At 37.8% G+C, this 14994-nt stretch overlaps 1 protein-coding gene across 4 annotated transcripts in view; it reads right to left on the bottom strand.

Annotated features, from left to right (window-relative positions):
* Positions 1 to 14786, bottom strand: part of CREB1 (cAMP responsive element binding protein 1) — a 31776-nt gene extending 16990 nt beyond the window's left edge. The window contains exons 1-2 of one of the 4 annotated variants that reach the window (XM_075180230.1): positions 14566 to 14786; positions 580 to 681 (exon numbers count right to left, since the gene is read on the bottom strand). The gene's annotated coding sequence lies outside the window, so the exon portion shown is untranslated. The remainder of the gene's footprint in view (positions 1 to 579; positions 682 to 14565) is intronic. The other 3 variants (XM_075180231.1, XM_075180229.1, XM_075180232.1) reach the window with 3 other exon arrangements.
* Positions 14787 to 14994: the final 208 nt, after the last annotated feature.

Here is a 14994-nt window from a genome sequence, read left to right as displayed (position 1 = left end):
CAGGAGGGATTCATCAATTAGATAAAATCTTTAAATTATAAAAGTATATCCCATCGAGTGGCTGCAGTGTGCCCAATGTGCTTCTACATTGCTTTTAAATGAGTGAGATTTGATCCCCACTAACAGCACATTTAAATAATGCTTAAATTATTTAGACAGAGAAAAGAATCACACTTTTTTTAGCTACTTTTTCTTTATAATAGTGACTTACTAAATTTATATTTTAGGTGGCACCTATTTTTTGGAGTAATTTAAGATAATATACAATCACATGAAGGCCATATTCACTTATCTTGGGAAGTATCATATGTAATGTAACAATGAAACATCTTGATTAACACTTATCTTTCCTGGTGCTTTATGTTACTCGACAACGCCTAAATTTGTTTCAATGACAATGCCTCCACTATTCTTATTGATGATCGACACTTCATTATTTTGGTTATCATTGCCACATTTTCCACCCAATTTTAGTTATGCTATCTGTTTTTCCATTTTTTATTACTGTAACTCCTCCCTCTCACCTTGTCACCTCTGCCCTTTGATTCAGCACATTCCTGTCATCTTCCACAAACTTACCTTCCCACTTTTTATTTTCTTCCCTCCCTTTCTTGCTCACCATTCCACTCTGCTCTCTCCTCTCTTGCTTATTTTACCACTCCTCACATGAACAAGGGAAAACTGTAAAAAAAAACAACCAGATCAGCCTCTACAAGGAGAACTGGTACACTTTGCAAGGAAAATGTGTACATGCTACAAGGACAATTAATACACCCCTTCAAAGAGAATTGATACATACATCAATCCAAACCATCATGACCACAACAGACTCCATAACCACTACTCACAGCAGGACGCAGCCAAAGTAAATACAGAAGGTAGATACAGAAGGTAGATTTATATCACCTCCCTGTATTTCTCCCCTCTATCCAAACAGATCCATCCTGCCCACCTACACCAAGGAAACCCCCATCCATCGCCGAACAGGCGGCATACAACCAAACAACCCCACATTAGCGTAGTCAAACCATGTGCTGTTGAACGGAGTTGGGTAGATCGGGGGAGTTCCTTACTAAGCAAAGATTAGGCAGTAAGAATCTGACACAAAACAGGAAGTAGTTTTTCACTGAAGTGGGGTGGGGTTAGGGGTCCAAAAAGAATTTTAACAACAAAATACAAAATTTAGCAAAATACGCTGGGACACTCACATTTGAAACAGTAGATTCCAGTTTTATCAAACAAAAGAATCGCTTTATTTATGGTCTGTTGATAAACATACAAAAACACATTTATGCAAATAAAAAGAAGAGGCAAAATAAACTCAGCACAGGAGTGGAAAAAATGCCTCAGCAACAAACGCTTCTCACTATATCAAGTATAATGGATTTAGATCTGTTGCTTCATTCAGTTAAAATGTTGTATGTGAAAATAACTTCTGATTAAAATTAATGAAATCACTGAAGTATATGTGGGTACCTAAAAGGTTATACTTAATGAAGTTCTCTTTATACCATCATTATGCAAATAATTCACGTTATCACAACCTAAAAGAACAACTCTTTAACTCAGTTGATCATTTAGGAATATAAATACAAGTTGTCAGTAACGTATAGGAAGCAGCAATCCCATGAAATAACTTCTTGGAACATAAATCACTGTGGTAGGGGGAAAAAAAAACCTCAAAACTTTGTAATTAACATTTTTCCTTGGTTTACTTCTCCCTGTTGCTATTAATGATTTATTATTAAACATATAATAACCACCATGTAGTGAGCAGAGAGTCTTTGGAACACCCCTCTGAGCCGTCTTCACTGTGCACTGTAACATCCTTCCCCTCCTTCTGTCTTCACATGATGCGTTAGCTGCAAGTATGTGTGACAGGCATCCATACTAGTGTCTGCCCCAGAAGATTTGTAGGAGGACAGCTACAAAAAAATGACTATCAGATGCACATTTAAACTTTCAATTTAAAAAAAAAAAAAAAAAAAAAAACCAAAATAAAAAACCAAGACTGTGGGAGAGCTACTTTAGCAATGCTATTTTTAGCAAGAGAATGAACAAAACAAATCTTATATCCTATGATGGTTATGGGTTTTTGCACATGTGTTAGAAAATGATCCCATTGTAGCCTCCCATATGTTGTAGTATAGCACTGGCTTTTGTCAAAAATGGGGGATTCCAGGAAAATACAGTTCCTGTGACCCCACTAAGGGGAAGGAGCAGATCGGTGAAAATTTAAACTAGTAATCTGGAATGCAGGTTTAAGTAGGTTGCCACTCTGTCTGAAATTTAAAGGAAGACTTAACTCAGGGTACCTTCCCTAATGCAGATGCTAATGTTAAATGTGTATGAGGTATGTCTATTAAATAACGACTGTGATTCCACCTGGTAAACAAAGCAGTCAGAACCGGTTATAACTGCATACGTAGTAACCTTGAACCGGTCTGAACCTGCATGACAAGCTGCAACACTCTATGACGTTCAGTTGATTGTGAGTCGCCATTTAGTTTGGTTGTGTTTTCTGTAGAGTGCCGAAAAAATGCTAAGTTTAAAAGTTGAACAACGTGTCAATTTGAAATTTTTAGTAAAATTGCACAAAACACCAACAGAATGTTTTCATATGCTTACTACGACCTATGGGAATGACTGCCTGTCTCGTGCAAGTGTTTGAGTGGCACGTAAGATTTAGCGAGGGACGTGAGAATGTCCAAGATGATGAACGCCCTGTAAGACCTTGCACTTCAATAACATAAGAAAATGTAGGAAAAAAAATCTGATTGTTCGAAAAGACCGCCGATTCAGTGTTCGAATGATAGCTGAATCCGTGAACATTGACATGAATATTTTCGATATCAAGGGTGTAATATTGGAAGAATGGATTCCAGAAGGCACAACAGTTAATCAACATTATTATAAGGAAGTTTTGCAAAAGCTGAGAGTCAGAAAGAAATGGCCACATCTGTGGAAAAATGGTGTCTTTCTTCACCAAGACAATGCGCCTGTTCACACAGCACTTTCTGTGAAGCAGTTTTTGACCGACAAACATTTCTACACTTGAACATCCTCCATATTCACTCGATTTATCACCTTGCGATTTTAATCTTTTCCAGTTGGGAGGAATTGCAAGACAATGCAGATGATGATGAGTGGTGGAATTAAAAGTTTTTGCTGTGTCTTGTGCAAAATATGAGTTTCCCTGCAATGCACAGCAGACTGTATTTCGACATACAGTGGGGCTTTCACTCTGAAATGACCAACAGGATAGTTTGGCTGACCAAACATAAGCCAATCACGTGACAGGATTACTGTACAATTTCATCACACACGGCTGGTCAAATGAGACATGATCTCACAGCTTGGCCCCTTGACTCACTCATCAGTATTTACTTCTTGTTCCACTGCAGCATAATGAGGGTGGAAAATGACTGCACAGACTGACAACTGCCATATTGAAACTGCATTTTCCACCGTACAAGATAAAGATCCTCTTGATTTCGATAAGATCATTAAATGGAATCATGGTTTTTAGTGTACGGCACCTTAAGGCAAATTGTAGTTTATATTTAATAGTCTGTTAAGGCTTCTTTTTGCTGACCAAAAATATATTGCTAAAGGTTTTTTTTTAGCGCTCTTATAAGGATTCAATAAGATTACACTGAAAGGAGAAACACCTGGCCAGGTTCCTTAAAAGGATTAAGTTCTCAAAAAGATTAGTAAAAATCTCACATCAGCACATTAGTGAATATGCAAAGATAGTCATGCTACCGATTACATAGTTAAAGAACTATAGAGAATAAGAAATCCAAGCGAAGTACAAGAATGTTACATAATATTGTAAGACAGATTATTGCCTACTATACCAAAGAAAATGGTCATTTGAAAGTTTTCAAATGTTCCTGGAATACAAATGATACTTGTACATGCTTGCCTGTTGCATCCATTATCCAACCAGTGGTTCATAGTACAGTTCCATGACACTACTCAATAGACCACTATTTTATGAAGCGCACACACACTGTTCAACTCTTGGTAAATGCAGCACAGGGTAACATACCATAGCCAGATGTTAAATATGATCTTGTGTATACATACCCTAGAAGACACTAACTAGTGTCCTCTGTTAGAGGTTTCTGATGTGTATGGATATGTTCATTACCCTGCTTTCAGAGGGCAGTGTTGACATTCCTCCAAATAGTGATAAATTGATTACTACGAGGACCGCACTTCAAAATGTTTGACAGATCCCGGAAACAGTAGGCTGCGTTTTCAGTGAGCACCATGCTCATAAATTTCTATTTTAGTACTGTGTATTCTACATTTACCTCCCATTGTACGCTGGATAATATACCATATACAGTTGTGTATTGTACAACATGTTTTAACTATCATAGACAAACATCAGTCATGCAAGTTTTAAGATTAATGGTTGACACCTGATTATCAATACAATCATCATTGCTACTTGTCAGTGTATACACAATTTTCCAATTCCAATGCCTTTACCAGTTTATGAAAAATATACAATATGCTGTATTCAGAAAGCAGAAATATGGGAAACTTGTGGTTATCCCACTGTCAAATTCAAAAGGAAAAACATGTTTTTTTATTATTATTTATGATTTACAATGTTACTGCAGATATAAATTACTGTGAAATATATACAAATACTATTAATAATTGTATAGATATACAGATGCATAATCAATATTATTCAAAAAGTACAATTCAAACGGAACTTGCATTACAGTTAATTGCTACAATCTGCCGCAGAGGCAAAAAAAAAAATAGAATCTATAAAAAAGCAACGGTATAATGACACCTGATAAGGACATACCATTGATTATTTTTTCTGTTTAAAACATTTGGATCTTATTGAACATGAATTTCTTATTTCATATTACATTTTAGACTAATTGCTGATATATAACACCCACAATGTATCTTAATATATAAATTGACCCTTTCACAATCATATAATTTGTAATTTACTGGGGGGGGGGGGGGGGGGGAGGAAACAACAGTGTTTCCACTCCCACCCACCGTACGATTCTCATCATTCATCCATGCACTCTTTACTCAACAAATATAAAGTTATATTTTGAGGGAAGTACTTTGAAATCTGCTACAAAAAAAAAAAAAAAAAGACAGTCGTTGCCAAACTTTTTGGTGTTGCAACACAACTTTTAACATAAATACAACATGATTCAATTATTTTGATGACACGTTAAAATAATTGTGGGACTCTGGCTATAAAAGACAATTTAACATATCAAAAGAGGAAAAACAATTGTATACAATGCTAATGATTTTTTTTTTTAACCTAAAATAGCTCAAGTCTATACGATAAAACACAATGGGGCATATTCAATTAGGTTTCCAGCCAGTGGTAACGCGCCGGAACGGGCCGCGAAGTCAAACCACGGAACCGCAATAACGCGGAATTTTGTGTGCACCCCATAGGGTTGCTTAGGAAAATCTGCGTTATTGTGGTACCGTATTACCATCAATACTGCACAGTTTTCACGGTAACGCGCGTTACCATGGTCCGGAGACCTAATTGAATATGCCCCATTGCATGTTGCAGAATATACATTTCTCCCTAATCTCTATTTATTCTTACAATTCACATGGCAACCTGTGCATGCCATTTAAAATATCGGCACTCACAGGTAAATAGTGATCATTTTTATAATTAATTTCCAAACATGCTTCATAATGAACCAATAAATATTCATAGGATTCATCACTGGCATACCACACGCAGAGATGTCAGAACAGTTAGCTTTGAGGCAGAGCTACACTGGCATCTGAAAGAAATTAATCTGATTTGCCAGATGCGCCATTAACTTCAATTGAATCCCAACTGGACACAAGAACCTGATTTGAAGCAATATTAATCCTATTTGTTCCAATGCAATGAAGGTTTTTGTTATTGTTCCTTGTTTAACTGTGAATGCTTTGTTACTTTACTACTAGTCACAGTATACTTATGTTGTGGCCCCATGACAATGTATATTTACTGCCTCCCTTAATGGACAATTTAATTTTTGCCTCTTTGATCACCAGCACACAGCATTCAAGATGATTGCAATGTGCTCAATGCGAATGTGCTTCTTTATTCAGCTGCAGGTGTTGCCAGTTGATTCCCAGTAGTCGGGTAGAGTCAAGTGGATCTTCTCTTCCACTAATATTATTAGATCCAAGTAACGCTGAATCAAATAATGTTAATGTTCAAGGAAGATCCATCACTATTGGGTATTCCCAAAGTGTAAAAAAAAGAAAGTATTTCCTTTCTTATTATACCTAGAGAGCATCACAGTCATAAATGCGTCACATACTGTCACGACTGACTAACATCTAGCCTCCCATAAATTATGCCCCCACAGCCCCTCCCCACCACTCTCCCAAACTAAGAATTTGTATGCATGGTACAATGTACCAGTGTGTAGTAATGGTGGGAAAAAATATAGTGCTAAATTATATACTTTAAATCTTGTATGCAATATTAAACCTTGTAAAAAGTACACATTTGTTGTGGATTATATTTTAGGGTGAATATCTGGGGTTTTTGTAATTAAGTGAAACTATGGACAGAACTGTGGAAAAATGGTTTCTTTATATTTTTTTCATACATAAAGCCCATTAAAAGCCACTTAAACTGCAGTCTTGAAGCGATTAAGAACATAATGTGAAATCTTCTATCGTAAATGCACCATGTTTATCATACATCCCGTTATATATTTTCAATTTGATCCACCCACTGGAACAAGTGTGCAAATGCTGACATAATAGGCATACAAGAACATAATTGCAAAATTTACTCTGCATACACAAATATTTCAAGGTGAACAAACTGCAAAAAAAAAAATATTCTTCCGACGACAGCAGAAGGAATCTGCCATAATAGCTTTGCTTCCCGTCACTGAAGTAGCCGTTGCCCGATGAGACAAATGTGACATTTGTACCTCATTTAAAGACTAATCTTCCAATTTTCTCTAAAGCAGTCTCATGTTGAGGCAATTTACACCACATGGAAAAGGGAAAGAGCTCTACAAATAGTCTGAATGTTCATAAAGTGTTTGTACAAATGAAACATTTTATTACCTCAAGGTAGGTTAAAAGATGTCTGCCGAAAGAGTTTGGGCTCCAGGTGTTAATCATGCAAGTGTAGTATTTTTAATTGTGCTTCATGTTAGAGTTCATCAATATTAATTTTCAGCCAACATTATAAATATTTCAATCCTTATATTTAAAAGTACTCATTTGTTTAGCACAAAGGTATATTGTGTTCCATACATGCAGTAATCCATATGTGAGCAAGATAAGATGTGCCTTTTTCGTAATGGTTAGCTAAAATTATGTTTTAAGACCCGCACAATCCTCATTTAGAAAGCATAACATATCTTATAAGTTTAGAAAAACGTGTGTGTGTTGAGGAGGGGGCGGTGGTGCGTTATGTTATTCTCTACATCAAAAGTGGCTTATGCACTTAGCAAGGTATGTTTATTTTTTGTTTTATAAAACTAGTTGTACACATTTTTAAAAAAAACAAAAAAAACAAAACACTTTTGCAAGTTTGACAAACATTCTTCCCAAGTACTCCTTCAGATTGCCAGTTATCAGATTGCAACTGCTCACTGCCAACCAAGAGAGCTGTCCGACACTCCTGCCCATTCTGCATTCTGACTGCTGGTTCAAACTCCCTCAGTATGGAAATGGCGAATTTGGCTGCTGAATGTATACAAAAGCATGCAACCCTATAAAAATGCAGTGCATAAGTTGTCATCTTTAGGAAAGTTAGACACAAGTGGTTGTTTTGTGCACACTTAGTTCATCGTCATCTATTTATTTATTTATATAGCGTCACTAATTAGTTCAAGCTGTGGTGACCAAAACTGAAGTGGCTTTGAAATAAGAGATCATTGATCTCTATGGCAAACAGGATATGGGGGAAAACACCAACAATATTCCTGAATGCTTAACAACTGCAATTCAATAATCATATTTGCATTAATGTCCATACTTTTACAACTATGGTCACAAGGGCTTAAGGGTAAATAGGGAGGGCCTGCACAAAAAACTTAATCTAAAGCAGCCATTTGCTCAATACACAAGGTAACTATTGCAGTAATATAAGACCTTGCACACTAGTCAATACTATTTGCTGTGTGTGCGCGTCAAAGCCCAGTGCGTCAGGATGGACTTTTAACACATATTACAGTGTGTATTGGGCGATACAACTGCGTAGGAATCAAAATCCATAAAGCCTTCCGCAATCAGAATGTGGTATTCGGTGATCACATTACCGCCTGTATAGACGACTATGATGCCTTACAAAACCCAGGCACTGTTCAAAATCAACCTCATGCGTATTTATACAGATTACTCAAACTTGTGTTAAATCATAATATTATAACCTCGCAGATCCCCAAACTGACAAATTGTGTGCTGCAACAAAATGCCAGCTGCTCTTCAGCAGGAGGTGTACTACAAGAAAATGTTCACCCATTCTCCAGAGCTTCCACAGGATAACTGGCCAGGAAGACTGCACTGCCCACAGAGCACAAGTGTATGTGTCTATTGTCTGCCCTTTTCTTTAAGTTAGGAATTCACAATATTTTATATTATAGTCTTATTGACAAATTGAGGTTTATATGTACATAGCTCCATGTCTGTTTATAACTCCATACATTTTTGTAGGTTGGTTTATGGATTGCCTAAATGTTAATACTGTGATATAAAAGGATATTTTATCTATGTTTTTCCCCTTAATTTGGAGCACCTAAAATGTACCAATTACTGTGAAAAAAATAAATACCCTACTCAGACAAAACAGCAGAATAAAATTTTATTGAAGGACAACCTTTTATAGTACAAAATAATCATATATGTATGTGTGTGTATATTATACATAACTTTTTAAGGGGGTAGTCCCTTTAATATGCAGTTAATATTTTGCAGATAAAAGTAGGCACTTATCTCTCTCTCAAAATTTATATATATATATATATATATATATATATATATATGCATTGTTGCACAAGACCTGCCAGCCAGTGACTGCAAATTCACCCTAACATGAACACTAAAGTTCAACCAATAGGGAAATTGATCTTGTAACAAATCTTGGATCAAATATATTAGTCGCCTTGAAGACATTGCATTCAAATTTGTAGTGCAATATTTTGTTAGAGATTTTAGGATGATATAATACATATATATCTCCCTCCGCATATGTGAAAGAAACTTGATAGGAGCTAAAGAGGAGTATGTGGAGTGACTGGGCCAAACACCAAATCCTATGAGACAGCCAATGCAGTCAGACCAGGACAACCTCCATGGCAGGATAGCTATTGTTCTTTGACCCCATTTTCCACTAGTCCAATTGACATCTGAACTGTCCCAATTAGATGCTGTTCAAGATAGATAGGCTTTGTGCCACATGCTGCAATTTGTGGACAATTAGATCTAAAACGGACATCAAAAATCAGTACCAAAGTTGTTTTCAGATTACAATATTCTAATAATGAAAACCCACTAACAGGATCTATATGGGTACCAATATCCTCTCGCTTTTTGTACAGTTTTCTTTTTTTTAAAAACTAAGTTCTGTTCTTCCCAACATCCCTTACATTCCCTTGTTTTAGATTTGCAAAAGTAAAATAGTTTATAGAAAACCAGTACGTGTGTTTAGACACAAGTGGGACCTCTCATAGGGTTAAAGACAGGAGGTGTAGTGTGCATGAGAAACAACCTCTCAATGACCACAGCTTACTCAACAATAGCATTGAAACTTTTACATGCATATTTATATACCGAATGTTACTAGTTGTTATTTTGTATATAAAGGAGACAATAAACTAACCACTAGCAGTCATAGATGCAAAGTACAGTAGCTATTATATGTAATCTTTGGAATGCAGGCGTTTTTCACATAAGGTTTTTTTGTTGTAGTAACTTGTCATTCTCCACATTACTCCCAGCAATCACCTCCTCATTGAAGGAGTCATTCTGTGTTCTTGGCGTATAGACAATCAAGCAGCAACAATGCATTACCTTTTTCTATTGTAATGAACTTTGTGGTTAACAGGTTTACAGAAAACAGATCCCTACCTACACACAAAACAAACCAAAGCTCCTTCCCCCATATAACAGATTAAGTGGTCATGTAAATGTAGAAATCAAATGCTCCCAGTTTGCAAATGTTTATTTGGCTATATTGAACCCAATATATTAATAATAAAAAGGGACACATCAAAATGTTGTATACTATATATTTAAAAATGTTAAAGGCTAATCTTAAGTTTAAGGTGCTCCATCAGGTCCTGAAATGTATCCATTATTACCCAGCATGAGAACCTCCTTTTGTTCAGGGTTGTCAAAAATCGCTCGTGACCTTTCTCTTCCTATGGAAGTGAATGAGTTAGAACAGGGGCCAACAAACCCCGGCACACGTGCCAGACGTGGCACGCAGACCACTTTTGTCTGGCACCCTACAGCTGCTTCACTAAATCAGGTGAGGATGGCCGAAATGGAGCTGCTGCACATGCGCAGCAGCTCCGTTTCTGCAATCCTCACCTGCTTTACTGCAGTAGCTCCCAGCCGTGGAACGAAAACTCCAAAAGTATGAGGCGCACAATGTTTTGGGGGCACATGTAAGTGGCGCACAATGTTTTGGGGGCACATGCAAGTGGCACACAATGTTTTGGGGGCACATGCAAGTGGCACACAATGTTTTGGGGGCACATGCAAGTGGCATGGTATGAATTGCAAGCACAACTATGAGGCATTATATTATTTGGGTGCACTATTGTGGCATAATGTGAACTGAGGCAATACTGTGTGACATAACGTTTATATGTTGGTCCCATTACTGTTAATATGAATTTGCATCACAAGATAAGCAAAACACACAACTGGCACACCTGGGCTGGACTTGATTTTAGCCGGCACACTGATAGAACAAGGTTGCCAACCCCTGAGTTCATAGAGTGTCTCAATCTGCTAGACATGAAGGTACCTCCAGGACTGCAAGAAAACATCTGGCATTTTTGCTCACTCAAAACTAAATATTTTTTTTCTCACGCAGGATTGGCAATTAGTGAGCAAATTAAGCTTCTATTTAAAGTATATGATATTAAAGGCTGGGTATTACGTAGCTAAACAAACCTAAATAGCTGCAGTGTTTATACTTCACTAAATAGATCCCAGGAAATAGTCTCTGCTTTTTTTTTTTACCAATGGTATGCCATTACAATACTATCAAAGATGATGGAGGTGCTTCTGCTGTCTAATTGGAGTGCAGCTGGTAATATTTTTAACAGAGGTGCAGTGTAATGTTAGGCTAGTTTTAAAGTTGAGTACTCATGTTAAGAGGTTCTAGTTTTTATGAACGAGAAAAAACTAAACTGCTGCTTATTTTTTCTTAGTTGAAATATCCATGCACTTTAGGGCTAAAGTTTCATTGTAGTCTTTCCCCACTGTCTCACGTACAATTCACGATGGTGTAAATAAGATACTGTATTATTCATAATTAACATGGTACAAGAAGAAAATAATTGTAGCAATCAACTTTTAGCAGACAAAAGAACAAAAAAAAACAACCTGAAAAGGCATTGTTTTATTTCTGTCTGCACTCTTATCCAAAGAGACCCTAAAAGGTTAATATAACCTAGACCAGGGGGTCAGCAAACTCCCAGCATGGGTGCCAGACCATGAGACACGTGGATCAATTTCCTCTGGCATGCACAAAAATGGTACAACTGCACCTACCAGGATCCGTTGCGTAACTGAAGACGTGTGCACTGACAGAAACGAGTAACACGTAAGAAAATAGGTGCCTACATATGTTTGAAGATGCACCCGGGGGGCACTACTGCGTGGCAGAATATGCACCCAGGGGGCACTACTGCGTGGCAGAATATGCACCCGGGGGGCACTACTGCGTGACAGAATATGCACATTAATTTGTTGGTCCCCTTACTATTATGTTATTAGCATGATGTAAATATATACACCTGGGCTTCACTAGATTTTAGGGGACACACTGATACAAAAAGTTTGCCAGCCCCTGGCCTAGACAGTGTGAGCTAGACTAAATGAGAGAACACAATACCAAGAGAGACCCTACCAAGTTGTTTGAGAGACCTACCAGATCTGCACATATACTTATTGCAAAAAAAAAAAAAAAAAAAAAGAGAAATTCAACATTACAGGATACTACCCTATCTTGAACACTACAGAACACACTACTTTGTTAATAAATCACATTTAAAAATGCATTAACTTTGCTTTCTGAAATGATTTTAAGGGTAAATAAAATTACAGATTTTTCTGAGCAAAAGTTGGCAATGTATTATAGTAGAAAGTGTACACTTAAGCCTACAGCACAGTGTGTGTAATTGCACTTTTTTCTCTTAAGACAGAAAACCCCACCTCAGAGCTAGTGTACAATAACGCACAGAGCATGCATGTAAATCTACAGCAGCGAGAAAAAAAAAAAAATAGAAGTGGCTTATTTGGAATTTTTGGAACAGCCCAGATCTGTGCAGGCGTATTAGGGGAAAGTCATAGCCTTAATCTACAGAAATCCATCTCCCGCCTAAAAGGAAGTAACACACAGATACAGAAATAAAACCAAAACATTGTTGTTTTGAACTTTATTGCATGTTATGAAGAAAAAAAATATTAACACCAAGTGGCAAAAATAGAGAAACAAGCTTAGATTAAATATTTCAGTATGCACTGTAAACACAGTCTAAAAACCCATTCCCTTGCAGAATGGAACAAGGCGTTGTTCTCACTTCTGTTAAGCAGTGGGTTAAATTTGAGAACATTAAAATTGTGCAATTTTATAAGTTGCCCTAAGTAACACTGACAAACTTTAAAAAGGTGTTCCTAAATTTTAATATTGTGATATTTTTGGTGTCTTTCATAAATCCACACAGGGAACAGTTGAATCCCCATAGGCAGACTGCAAACAATGCCAATGGGTAATACTTCCATTTCTAAACCTCAAAAAGGTATGTTTCCATTTATTCAAATTCAGTTTATGAAGGACCACTTTGACTTTCATGTAGCATTGTGTATTTTTGTGTTTTAACTTTCATGCAGTGCACCTTGCCACACAACACAAAACACTAAGGGTTTGAGTCATCAAGGAAGGTAAGACAAAATAAGGAGTAAATGCTCTCCAGGACAAACCATGTTACAATGCAAGGGGTGCAAATTGATTTATCATTTTGCTCATAAGTTAAATACTGGTAGTTTTTTCATCTAGCACACAAATACTCAATAGCTTTATTTTTACACTGAAATTTTAAGTTGATCTGGGACATCACCTATACGAACTATAAATCTGTCCCCACATTTTAAATTTACCTCCCCCTCAAATGCAACATAGTTTTGCCCAGATGCAAAGTTACTCCATTGTTATGAATTGCACTCCTTAATGACTCAGGCCCTAAATATTTAACAAGTATACAGTACATATGGTCAATTTACAGCACTGCCTATTAAGAAAGTCACCCCAATTTACCAACAGGATTAATATGTTAACAAAACACCATGATAAATATTTGGATATATGTTGCCCCTTTAAAATGCCTGTACTTGGCCTATACTATTGAGATGCCAGTATAAAAAGAGAGCACTGTATTTACATTTGTGGGTTGTGAGAATGTTGCAAACAAAGAATTATTACCATATATTACAAAACTGTCAAACATAAGTCACTGTCCTATAGAAACGTGCAAAATCATTTTAACCCCAGCAGCTATCATTCAGATTACCAGGGACAGATTGAAGCTAATCCTGATTTTACACCTTGAGCAGCTCTACCAGAGAATACAATAAAGATGCACAACCAGAATTGACCAAACCTCACCCTGGTAAGCTGGGCAGAAAAGCTCACACTCTATGCCATCTAAAATGATTAGTAACAGAACCTACAAGCAGCATATATGTACATATCTAGATAGATATGCCATAAAAATGTGCTACAAATGTAAACCCAGCAGAAAGGGGAATATTGTATATGTACCCATAAATATTGACCTGCAGATTATATAAAAAAGTTAAAAATCAATTTTTGGAAAACATAAAAATAAGCGGAAATTACTTAACACTTTAGTGAAACAAAACGAAGAGCACGTTAAAGAAAAAGGGGTTCTATCGCGATAGAAATATTTCTGTCGCGACCGAGAGAGTGCACCCCTCCAACCCCCCGATGACCCCCTATGTCTGCCCAGCATACCCCAAGCTCAGGCCGCCACCGCCGGCCGCCTGCTCTCTGCCGCCATTATCCTTTGTTTCGCGGCTCTTTTACTCCCCAGCTCTCCATCCCCAGCTCGGGGCAGCGGGGCTCCATCTTTACACACACCAACATACACATGGAAAGTGACCAAGGTGGCGGGAAAATAAAACAAATAAACGCCGGGTAATGTGTTCCTAACAGACCCCAAGACCCCTTTGCGTGAGCCCTTATGGGTGTGAGGAGAGCCTCGGTGCTGCGGCCTGCTCCATGTCTCTCCTCCAGCCTCTCCCTCTCCTCCTCCTTCCTCTTACCGGGTTACACTGCCTCTCCTCCGTCACTGCTTTCGTTCGCGGCTGGGATCTCGCTGGGCTTTTTTTATTCTCTTCCCCACCACGTAACACACCGCGTCAAACTACACCTCCGCCGCGTCACTGTGCAGCTCGCTCCTCTCTCTCCTTCCTCGGCTTCTTTTTTTTTTTTTTTTTTAATTTTTTTTTTTTTTTACTGCTCAGTGTCTGTCGGGCGCGGCGTTGAGCGGCGGGCTCTATTCCGACAGGACACTGCCCAGGCCACAGCGCCACAGCCAGCCAACCGCTAGAGAGGGGGCGTGGCTTTGGAGTGCGACACTACGCGTGCGCGTGCTGGTGTGGTGACACGGAAATGCACGAACGTTCCCGACTCTGAGAGATCACTCTGTCATTCTGAGAATGGAACGCAGCGCGCGTTGTACAATGTTTATC

Source organism: Mixophyes fleayi, chromosome 7, assembly GCF_038048845.1.
Source record: "Mixophyes fleayi isolate aMixFle1 chromosome 7, aMixFle1.hap1, whole genome shotgun sequence".
Taxonomy (NCBI): domain Eukaryota; kingdom Metazoa; phylum Chordata; class Amphibia; order Anura; family Limnodynastidae; genus Mixophyes; species Mixophyes fleayi.
The sequence above is the reverse complement of the archived record's forward strand: the minus strand, read 5'-3'. Positions and strand labels throughout refer to the sequence as shown.